The sequence below is a fragment of the Lates calcarifer genome, linkage group LG8, assembly GCF_001640805.2.
Source record: "Lates calcarifer isolate ASB-BC8 linkage group LG8, TLL_Latcal_v3, whole genome shotgun sequence".
NCBI classification, from domain to species: domain Eukaryota; kingdom Metazoa; phylum Chordata; class Actinopteri; family Centropomidae; genus Lates; species Lates calcarifer.
In genome coordinates this window covers 9,174,173-9,186,731 of record NC_066840.1, presented here as the reverse complement: position 1 = coordinate 9,186,731, position 12,559 = coordinate 9,174,173, and the positions used below count along the sequence as shown (strand labels likewise).

Here is a 12,559-nt window from a genome sequence, read left to right as displayed (position 1 = left end):
GTTTCAAATCAAGGGTATATTTTCTTTTACAGTAACATAGTTAAGCCATTCTTTTGTACCACATCTCTCACATTCAAATATGTTAACAATTTAGTTTCTTTTTAAAAAGAGTATTTACGTCATCCACTCATAACGATGGGAACATATCTCAAACACTTAATTGGCTTTGGAGGCCATACAAGGTATGTTTTGCTATTAAATAACAATACTAATGCTGTAAAACTCCTTTGAGGACAGATTTGATCTTAGGAAAAAGTCACATGGTGCTAGATCAGGTGAACAGGGAGGGTGAATCACTGTGATTTGTTTTTGTGCCAGAAACTGCTTTTCCTTTTGATCAGGAGTCAGAAGTTTTGGGACAACTTAACACACACTTTTGTCATGTTCAAATTTTGCCGAACTGTCTCTTTATCAACAGAGACTACTTCTGCTCTCATTCTTATACTGAGTTGTCAATCATTTTCAAACGACTTGTTCAGTTTGTTGAATGTTTTCAGAAGTTTTTAATGTGCATGGATGCCCAGAACGTTCATAGTCTTGGACATCCTCTCTGCCTTCACACAATCTTTTGTGGCATTCAAACACACATGTATGTGACATGCAGTATTCCCCATACAATGTACAAAAAGATTCAGCTGCTGTTTTGTTCAATTTCGCCAAAAATTTCAAGTCAATGTGTTGCTCAACCAACCATTTTCTAGTAGTGAACTAAAGACGTCACTTGTTGAAAATTTACAGCAGTTGCGTGTGAATATCCAACCTTTAATATATAACCCTCAGTGTAACTGTGAACCATGTGGTTTTACCCTCATAAGCACAGTTATTTAATAGCCATACCTCAAATACATGTATAACAAACCTTTTCCCAAAGGTTTACAGTTGATATATTATGTTAGATGGATACTTAACTTACACACTGTATTACACATTTATTATACATGATATATTTTACATTTTATAAATCATGAACTGCTGTTATCTTCGCAGATAGGCAAACCTTTTCAACCCATAATTCAACACACATATTCATTATATGTTTATGCAACATTTAAGCCTCAGCACTATTTTGTACAGTTGAGCTTATTATTTCACATTGTGTGAAGACACACACATTGTGCCGCAGCAGTGATTACCTCTGTTTACAGGAAAGACATGAAGAAACTCAGTAATTATACCAGCATGAAAATGTTCTGCTCTTGTCAGCTTTGAGTTTTGTTATCAACTTGCAGAGCTTAAGAGAAGCTTTAAGCCAATTTGTCTCTTCCTTAAAAACATCTGTAATGATGACTGCGGTTGAAAAGGTATTTTAAGAAACATGGATATAATTTTCTGTTACTATGGAGTCACTATGGAGATCATTAGTTTAAGTCTTGTACTTTATTAGGAAAGTGAAAACAATAACTAATAAAATAAACGCTACTCATCTATTTCCAAGGTAATTTGAAGTGCATGTATGTGTGTGTGCATGTGTGTAAGACAGTTATAGTTAGATACAGGCGTATGTGTGCACTCACAGACAGAAGAACAAGTTCAATGTACCAACCTGACTTCACATGTGATGCTTATAATAATCTGCATAGCTGCACTGCTGTAGAGTCTCTTTGTCTCAGTTTTATTGGAGGCCATTACAGCTCAATCAAGTATCCACACAACAGGAAATACACTGTTTAGTTTGACTAAATTGTTTTGTTTAGTGGTTCCGTTTCAGTGGGCAATGCAACACACTCAGATTACACACAGACCCTCACAGCAGTTGATGTTGATGGATACTAGAGAACCACAAGATGTTTGAATGTTAATATATAAAGACAGACTTACAGGGCTTCTAGACTTGCATTAATGCTAATGCTGAAACAATAAGTTGATGAATCCATTAGTTGATCCATAAAGAAATGATCTGCAATCATTTAGATGACTGATCAATCATTTAAGTTTTGAATGTGAAAAACCAAAGAATTTGCTGGTCAGTCTCTAAAATATGACGATTTTCAGTTTTTGGCTTCTATTAAAGTAAAGTGACTATTTTGGGTTGTATGTTGGTCAGAGAAAACAAGCTGTTTAAATATATGTCAACCTGAGCTTTCTATTTACTGACATGTTTAGACGAGTGAATGATTGATGAGAAAATGATAGATTAAGAATTCACTGCAGCCCTAACTAATGCCTTATAGCTCTAGGTTGTGTCTGTAAAATATCAGAAAATAGAATAAGAGAGTTCTCAGAGCTCAAGGTGATATCTTCAAAAACAATACATTTTTTAGCTGAAACCAGCAAATATTAAGCATTTTTAATTGATAAGCCCTTACTCTATAGCCCAAAGTCCTTATTAACATTCTGTCTAGTGATCAATTCACTAATTGATTTTCACTCAGTCTCTAGAGCTGAAACAATCAGACAAGTGACAGAAAATGTATCTGTAACTATTCTGATGACCAGTGAATCATTTCAGTCATTAACACTTGCTGGTTTCAGCTTCTTCTGTGTGAGGATGTGATGCTTTTCCTTGTCATGCATGATAGTAAACTGTGTATCTTGGAGTTTTGAACTGTTGGGCAGAGCAGAGAGGCAATTTGCATTTGTCACTATAGGCTCTGGTAAACTATATTAAGTGTATGTCACTATCATGTGATATTTAAATTATATGGATTATCAAGAGAAAAAACACCAATTTATTGAATTGTGAAAATGGCCACATTCTGTTCATCTATGACATGGAAACACTGTTTGTTTTTTTGGGCGGGATTTTGTTTTTGTTTTTTGCTTGTGTGTACACAGTCCTAGTCCTCCATTGAATATTATATTTATATCCTTTCAGTCTGTTGTAAACACTGTGAGGTTCATATGACATAACATATGAAGTCTGTTTAAAGCTAATTTTACTTTTTTATTTAATTGAGTATTCCGTTATTTGTCATTGATTTCTCTCTCTCTCTCTTTTTTTTTTTTTTTTACAGTTTGCAGATTAAGAGAAAGAGAGAGAGAGAGAGAGAGAGAGAGAGAGAGAGAGAGAGAGAGAGAGAGAGACCCTCAAGTCTATCCAAATATTGCTTCCAGTCCGGTAAGTGTTATGAGTGGGCCTATCATCCAGCATAGGCATACATGAGTAGCCTATTCATTATTCATGTCATTGCAGTTGCCCTGTTATGATACAGTCCTATTTGGAGAGGGCTACCTGATTTGCTCAGCGCGTCCGTCAAAGCAGTGCGTGGCCCTGCGTCGGCTGGCTGCGCGCGCTCATAGGTCGGACCGAGAAGAATCGGAGGGGGAGCAAGCAAAGTACGCGCCTACGAGACTGCGCGCAGCAAGGAGGGGGAGAGGTCCAGCTGCAAAAAAAGAAAAAAAAAATAATAAAAAAAAAAGAAAAAAAAGAAAAAAAGAAAAAAGAAAAAAAAAAAATACGCCGTGACAATGGCAACATCAAGCATCTCGTAAAAGGTAGATAGCAGGCGAGGGGGGCGCCGCGGATCGAGGAGTTGGAGAGGCGACGGCCCCTGTTTGTCCTGAGAAAAAGCGGCGATATTAGGACATGCTGGCTGCCCTGTAGCGCGTTTCCTGGAATACGAATTCTTCCGTAATTGAAAATGGAGCGGCGGGGGAGAGGAGAGTCGCGCTGTCTCCATCATTGAGAGGCGCGTCCACCTGCTATCACTGGAGGCCCGGGCTGCTGCTGCTGCTGCTGCCGCTGCTGCCGCCGCCGCCGCCGCTGCTGCTGCTTCTGCTGGTAGTGGCGGGGAGGGTGGGTGGGGGGAACATGCAGGGGAAGTGCTTGCATTTCGGGGGAAAGACGCATCTCTGATACTGTCCAAAGCGGCTGAGAAGGATCCCATTGCGACGGGGGAAGAAAAACGCAGTTTGGGCGCATACGCTCCGGAGGTAGGCAGTGAAAACGTTATTATGCTGCTATTCAGCGTGCCGTCTGTATTTGAATAGGGAGCGAGCTCTATTAGGTATGCACATGACAGCTTGATATATACACACGCTGGTTTATATCCCTGCTTTTCCCCTGATTTGATCTGATCGGACATTTTATTCAAAGGGAGAACACACCAAGCATGCGGTGTAGTAGCAGCCCTACCTCCTTGGGACAGCTGTCGTAGCCTACATTCATTCGTCTCTGCTCCATCGATTACCTATTCCCTGCGAAAAATACCCCCACTTATTCAAAGCACGGGCTCTGACCCATTCGCTTTAGGCTCAGAAATGCAACACAAATACAGATGCCACGTGTGGTTGTTCATATTGAAGCCAGTTCCCCTGCACTGTTTGTGTGTTTTGAAGACAAACAGTGGCCTGTGGACGTCATTTTGAATCAACGTTATGCATCCCGAGCAGTGCTGCCCCAAAATGAATAAGGAATGAATAAAAGGGGGCGAATAATCTATAGTCCAAACTAATGAATGATTCATGAATGGGCTATTGAAACCCAATGGGATAAGACATCATCTTACAGCTAGGCCCCTCCACTGTGATATGGCGAGTAAATGATTCATACGCGGTTTATAAGCACAAAATTCTTTCTAAAAAAAAAAAAAAAAAAAAAAAAAAAAAAAAAAATTGGCCTAAGCATCACGATAGCAGGGCACGCACAGGTGCACCAAGGCGTGTGTGAATGCCTGCACTGTCGGGTCACTAGATCAGTAGCTTACTGTGTCTGTGCTCTCCTTTTAAGGATGCCTCATGACAGATGTTTACTGGATGTCCCAGTCAGCCACACTGCGAGCCAGACAAGCCATGTAGAAAATAATGAGCTGCAGCCCATAATAACAGCCTCTGTGCTGCGGTTTTGTGGAGGTGTTAGAATTAGTTGTTAACTTTGTTTTAGATAGGATTTTAATTGGATTAAATTTTAACGAGCTCAAAATTTGCCTGGCTGATGTTTATTGGAATGCCTCTCAAGATGGGATTTTCAAATAAGAACTTGGTGGATTTATTGCCACAATTAATGATCTACACAGCACACAGCTATTGACCTGACATGACTTGGTCTGATTTATGTTGTGAGGCGTCTGTCGTCTATTTGATAGGGTGTTTGTTTATTTTTTAAAATCTTTTCAACATAATACTTGTCAGAAGATTTGCTTTGAAAATTACATGTAGTGTTAACCTGACGGGTCTAGGGTGGGGGTGGGGGGTGGTGGGGGGTGCAGATATAGTGAGCTGTTATAATGCCTGTCACTTGCCCCTCTCCCTGTCTAATGTGAAGACAGCAGTGGAAACCAGATGGAAGACCATGCATTGATTGAGTCAAAGAGAAGCCTATAAGAGGGCCAAATTGAGTTGACACGTTGATGTGGGTGTCATTATCATGTGTGACGGCACAGTGTGCCATTGGGCCTGGGGCTACGTGACGTGTGTGTGTGTGTGTGTGCACGCATGGAGGGGAGAGGGCCCTCCTTGCTCTGGTCGCCCTGGTCTTGTTTGAAGATCACAGATGCGTAAACTAACAGGAGCTATCATATCAAACTGTGCCTTCGCTCTGTGATGTGCCACCAAGCCCCTTACCCCCTGCCCCTGTCATGGAGGACTTGACTTTACAGCATTTGCCATTCACATCATCCTGTCCTGGTCAGTCTCATTGCTGTTGCTAAAGTGTCATCTTCCAGTCCGGTTTAAATTGGGTGAGAAATTGAGCCCAATGACACATTTCAGCACCATGGCTCTGTTCCACAGTAGCAAGGACAGCAGCACTGGCAGGTTTTTTTTTTTCCCTGAAAATGTGTTTCAAATGCTATCCGAGCGTTATGTTGCAGCAATAAAACCAGCAGCTTGTGTACATAGTCTCTTATCTTCCCCTGTCCATGTGTGCACTGTGGCTTCTCCTCTGCTTCAGCCTTAGGCACATGTGTTGGGCCTCTACTACCACATTTGTTGAATGGGAGAGAGTCTCAATTATACAGAATGAACTGATCCTCATCAATCATCCCTTTTTTTTGTACCAGTGGACACATTAGTCATACGTGAGGATCATGATTCTGATGAATATTTTACACCTTGCATGTGCTGATCACTATAAAGCAGAATCAACTGTCAGGACACAAAGCTTTTGTATAAGAGATTTTTTTTTTTTGCAATTTTGGTGTCCCCACATTGCCTATACTCCCTCCTCTGACTTTAAAAATGGCAGAACACAGGCGACAACATCTTGTTAAGCGTACAGAAAGTGCTCCTCTTGCCCATATGGAGCCCTGCTGTGTTGTATGTCTGGGGCGCTGCAGTTTTCTCTGCACATTGTTTTTGCTACTGTATGGGAACACCTTGGCTCTGTCCCAGTCTGTGTAGAAACATGCTGAGCCCCATCATGGACCGACTGTAGGTTTAAGCACACTGTGTTCATGTCAGGGCCACTGTATGCAGAGGCCTGCTGCTCCTGCTGCTGCTGCTGCTGCGTCGACCCCCAGCCTCTGCATTTTTTTGGGGGGTGGGGGGGGTGACACGCTGGCTGCGGCCCAGCGGAGGCAGTCTCTCTCTCTCTCTCTCTCTCTCCTCTTTTTTTTTATTTCTGTGCTGCTGCTGCTGAGTTCTGTAATTAAAGGCAGAGGTAAGTCCAGGGGAGAAGGCTGGGCTCTGATTGCTTTTCATGGCCGCGAGCTGAGAGCTGCAGCGTGTCCTGAGGGACTGAGGCGCTGCTGAGCTCTTTGCTGTCTGCTCTGCCACCACCACCCCCATCACCTCGCCAAGCACCCCCCCCACCCCACCCAGACAGGAGCTGTTCCAGGAAGACACATGCATTGGAACTCATGCTCTTACTGGCATACTCATGCACACACATGTAAATATACTCAAAGGCATCTTGCTGCACATTCACACATGTACACTCACACATATGTACACACACACACACACACACAGTGGCTGTGTAGCTGACAGGCAAACTGTACTAATCTACGCAGTCATGTAATGAATTAAAAACAGCGCAATCAGAGAGACATTAAGGATCTCTCCCTTGATTGGCTGCTGGTCAGCACTGACAGAGCAGTCGATGTGTGATTGGCCTGAGTATAGATGTGAGCAGAGGCTGCCTGTGGTTGTCTTGGACCAGCGCTCTGCAGGGGGAGCTGTGCTGTGCCCCCCTCCTCTCTCTCTCTCTCTCTCTCTCTCTTTCTCTCTCTCTCTCTCCCTTCTCTTCCCTCCATCCCCCAGCAGCAGCAGCAGCAACAGCAGCAGCCAAAGAGATGAGGGCTGCTCTGCACTCTGAGGGTCCTGGCAGACACGGACATGCTCACATATATAGGATCTGGGTAGGCCCCAGGGTTTTTTTTTTCTGGGGGGGGGGGGGGGGACTCTCTCCTTTCCTCTTTCTGTGGATTCATTCAAGACAGCTGACTGGTTAAAGTACACTGAGGGTTTAAACCGTCACATGCCTTCTCTCCTATCAGAGAGAATCCTGTGGAAGGCACAGGAGCAAGTGCACTTTGAGGATAGGAGGTTTTTAAAAGAGAGAGAGACAGAGAGGGGAGAAGCAGTTGGATGCTATTTGAATGCCAGGTCCAGCCACATTTTTGCACCATGTTCATGAATTAGTTCTGCCAGGATAATTAAAGTAATGCATCAGGATGTCTGCCATTAACAAATAAAAGTCCAATTAAAGTGGTTGTCTATTAAACCACTTTTCCACGTTGCCTACTTGATGTCAGTATGTAGGCTGGTGGCCACCGGGACCAAAAGAGCACGCGGGCTTGACGTTCATAGCTTCATTTCCTGCTTCTATATCAGGACCCCCCCCCCCCCCTTTTATATTGCAGATACATAGATAATGTGAAATTTCTCACACTCTTCCGTGTCCCACCCCCTTGTATCTCACTCACAGATAGTGAGTGAGATACGATGCGATGCTGGGATTTTTTTTTTCTTTGAGAAAGGAGCCCGAAAAGAGGTGGAGATGTTAATGCAGCAGACACAGGTGCGCTGATGTGAATGGTGTGAAAGCGGCATATTCACAACGTGACTCGGGAAGGGGTAGGGGGGTGGGGGGTGGGGGTTGTATGACGGGGCTGGATTTTTAATTGGTATCACACAGTGTGCTCCCATGTATTGTTCCTTTTGTAATGGCACACACAGTGGCAATAACAGCGCTGAGTTTTTTGTTATATAATAACACTAATAGATTCATCGCCCCTTGTCTAATTTGAACATGTTTTTTTTTTTTCTTCCTTCTTTAATTCTTCACGTCGGAGCCAGAGGATATCCATGTTACGCTGGACGTGTGTGTGTGTGTGTGTGTGTGTGTGTGTGTGTACTGTCAGGGTCCCCAACATACTGCATTAATAAGCCACCTTCATTAGCCTTATCTTTGATTTGGTGGATGGAAAAGAGAGAGGGGGGTGGGGGTGAAAAAAGGGGGTTGATGATGAGAGAGGGAGCAAAACATAAGGAAGGTTGCACTGTGAGAAAGAGGGAGAGCTGCAGAGGTGGAGGTGGAGGAGGAGGAGGTGGAGGTGGACATGGTGGGAAGATTAGAGGAAGGGTTGGACGGACAGAGAGAGAGAGGAGAGAGGGGACAGAAAAAAAGGAAACATAGTTACTATTGGTGGTGGTGGTAGTAGTGGATGGGGGTGGGGGGAGTTCAGGGTGCGTCCTCCCAGCACAGCCAGCTGGAACAAACAAAACGGTCGCGAGACAGACAAGACAGTGTTGTTTCTAATAGGAGAGAAGCTCGCTGTGCCCTGGATGTTTCCCTGCACCTTTCATTTTCTAAATGCTGTTTTGTCTGTTCGCCACTTAACAAGCCACCAGTGCCTCAGAAAGAGGAACCATGCTTTATTTGCTTGCTGTACATAATTACCAGCCATTCAAGACAGGGCTTGTTTGCTACTCCAAACGATGTTGTGAATTTATGTACAAAATAAGAGACAGGCTATATTTTTCGCTGTAAATCTCTTCACGAGCAAGCACACAAGTTGAGTATTTTTTGTTATACAATTCATGGCGCTCGGGCTTATGATTGTTGTATAATTCATTTCGCTTTAATTGTGCCCGCAGTTTGCGCCCTAATCAAACATTAGCGATAATTGAATGGAATGACTGTTTTTTTTAAATCATACGTCGCAGTTGATGCAGAGAGCAGAGTGACAAAACCCTGTTGAGCCAGATGCAATAGTCTTCCCTGTCACATACAGTCAGCTGACGAATGGCACTTTACTTTTCATTTACCATGGCGCGCCAGAGGCAAAACATAATCCATGCGTGACACATCTAAGCAGAAGTCAAATGAGAAATAATTTTTTTTGAGTGTGTGTGAGTGAATATCTTAACTCAGAGAATGTGAATTGGATTGCATACATGAATTTCAAGTTGGATTTGACCCTGATCTGTTGGATGATGTTGCTGATGATACAACAGCATGACTGCTATTCTACTACGGGTAATAATTATAATCATTCACAGCTAGTGGTCCTTGTCACAGGAGTGGGGCACAATGGAAATAATAATTAGGACTTCTCATTTCAGATGCATCGCAGAGGAGTGTATCAAGTGTGTACTGTCGCTCTTTGACTTCTAGGATGTACAGCTGCGTGTTTAGTTGCCGGGGATTTCTGCTGGCTCTGGGTTTTCTTCAGCTTTGTGACTCTTGTTATTTCACACACACACACACACACACACACACACACACTCCCAAGCGCGCGCGCATATACTTTACACTATGACAATGACCCAGACTTTGCTGTCACGAGCAAGTAGCTAATTGTAGCATAAAGAGACAAGAGGGGGCAGGATGCCGGTTTAGCATTTTATTCTAGGCTCGCCCCTGACAGCGACGCTCGGTGACGTACTGAAGCTCTGTCATGCGCAAATAGACATTTTTGACCCCCCCAGTCTCTCAGCGCTCTTCTAACCCATTTTCCCAAGTCATCATTCAGCGACACTGTCAGAATGGAGCCCGCATATATCACAGTTGAGCCGGTAAAACGCTCTTCAGGAGGAGTCAAATACGCACCTCAGCGTAGCCCGGCCGCTGATAAAAGAACTAATTCATCATTTAGTCACACAAAGCCTCAGAGATGCTTTGTAATATTTTGTATACTGCTGGAATTCAGAAAGATCTGGGTTTGCTGAATGATTTCCAGGCTTTCTGAGTGATGCCAGAGTTGGTCAGTGTGAGTATTTAGCTTTGTTTTTTGAATGAGGTAGCACATTTATTTTTTATTTTGTGTCTGTAGTATTGATGTCCTGCCAGAAACAAAGACAGAGGGAAGTATTGTTCTACAATGCTGCAGCACTACAGGTATTCCGACTATTGTGATTAGGGCTGGCCAATGAACCTTTAAAAAAACAAACAAACATTTCAAGTATGACTGATATGTGTCCAACACAACGTATCAAAAACGATAAAGTACTAAAGGCTGGCACAGGTCAGATTCTTAGTGTTGTTTACTTTTTGTTACCATGTATTTCCTGATTAGAATCATACATTAGCCCATTTTAGACAGATAATCAATTGGTTGATCAAATGCAACTACTTTGATAAGTGCTGGAGGGAAATTGCCTCCCTATTGGGGCACTTATATTGTGAGGATCTGCTGTTTTACACTAAACTGAATATTTTGAGGGTTTCTGACTGTCAGAAAACAAAAGATGTTGCCTTGGGACCTGAGAAATTGTCACATTCTGACATTTTATAGACCATGGTTAATTTGAATCAGAAAATAATTAGCAAATGAATTGATAATGACAATAATAATCCTTGCCCCCTAGTCAAAACAAAATTAAACTTTGGGATTGCTACCAAAACTCAGTTGAAAAAATCATCAAGCGGTAGCCAGCCCTAACAAATCCTGTGGAGGAGTTGTATCATTGTAAATGCATATTGGTGCACCTGCTGCCAGTGTATAACATTTCAAAGAGATGGGTGTTTGTGCACTCACTTCTACTGGTGACTGCGCTGAAAGAGTAACCTGGTTGAGTAACACGTTGCCATTTATGGCAAGCTTTACCCTACACGACTTAACATGTGATACCTGTGTATATGCGGCAGGAGCTACTGCTTGCTTCTCATCTATAGTGTCCACTAATCTTACTGCCAGTGTGAGCATTTCTTTTGCCATTTCTGTTACTGTTACGACTGTTTCTGTCACCATGGGCTAAATACTTCAGGAGCATCGCAACACCAGGTATTTTCCTTTTATATTCAAATGAATGTTGTGTATAACCTGCTCCTCTGAGATCTGTCTCTGAGGTGTGTATATATGCTCGCATATGAGCGGCCTTTTTGCCTTTTGTGTGCACTATTTGGGATTTGCTTATGGTTTATTTATGCAGGTAATTCCATTGAGAGAAACTCTTTGTCAGGGGAGAGCTAGTGTACAGTCTGCATGCATACTTTATAGCCATATGATCTAATAGGTTTAAAACTCACTATCAAAGATGTATGCTGCTGCAGTGTTTTTTGCTACAGTGATGAGGCCTCTGGAGAGGTTGGGTAACATATCTGTGTGCATAGTGTATGCATTATGGTGTGTGTGTGTGCATTTGTACATATGAATTATCTGTTTTAGGGGCAGCTAGTGCATAATAGAGACGCCCTCTGTGCTCACTGCTGATCCAGAGGAGCTCCAAGTCTACCTGGACTTAGTGACCTGACAGAAAATTAGCAATAACAAACACCCGTCTGTCTCTCTCTCTCTCTCTTATACTCTTACAAATCTACCCACAACTATTGAGACTCCACAGTGAATGCAGTGACAGTCTGCCAAGCGCTTGGAAATATGAATGTGTATGTGCGCATGTGCACATGCTCATTTGGCCCCCTGAGCTTCTATGTGGGCATGGAAGTTTGTTTTTGTGTACGCACAAGTCAGTCCGTGTTCATGTAATAATACAATTATTTTTCTCATCTTAAACCGTACAGAAATGATAAAGAGTGTGAACACTGTTATTTGGATAACACCAAGTGCCTACAGGGAACACATATTCAGAGGACAAAGGCACCATTGTCGAGAGAAAAGTAGAAATTTTTGTAACAATTTACACTTTGACTCCATCTCTGGGGGCTTTAGGAAATGTTAATTTAAGTTCCCATTATAAAATGTATTTAAGTCAGACTAAGAATTAATTCCATTATTCTAGGAGGCAGCTGGGGCTTCTGTATCCGTTGAGACGGTTTGCTGCTCCCTCCTGAGACCTGTGGGTTTTCCCATCACTTTTAAAATCAATTACCTTTCTACCTCCCTCGCCTCTCCAACTCTCTCTAAGTACTCTCCTCATATTCTTCATTAGAAAGCCCACCACTTCACCTATAGCTCACTATGAACACCTCAACCGGAACTCTGTATTTTTAAGTGTTCGTGGCACATTTGAGTGCCTCTCTCTGATTTATTATGTCTTACACAGTGGCGTAGTGGCTGTAGGCCTTTCTGCAGATTGTTCTCAGCCAGCGTTTCCTACACAATGCCGCTGCCTCTGATATAAATAGGAAGACAGTCTGTGGCTGGGTAAGACCTGTTAGCCCTACGTGACACTAAAGCCACAACAAAGACCCTGCTGTACTACTGCTGAGGAGCGGCTGCAGCCCTTGGGAGAGATCATGTTATTCTCCCCTGTGCGCCATCTCACAAACATCTCA

At 42.9% G+C, this 12,559-nt stretch overlaps 1 protein-coding gene across 4 annotated transcripts in view; it reads left to right on the top strand.

Annotated features, from left to right (window-relative positions):
- nexmifb (neurite extension and migration factor b) overlaps window positions 1-12,559 on the top strand; it is a 60,488-nt gene that overhangs the window by 5,228 nt on the left and 42,701 nt on the right. For 3 of the 4 annotated variants that reach the window (XR_001960847.2, XM_018675690.2, XM_018675692.2), the window contains exon 1: window positions 3,069-3,873. The gene's annotated coding sequence lies outside the window, so the exon portion shown is untranslated. The other variant, XM_018675691.2, reaches the window with a different exon arrangement.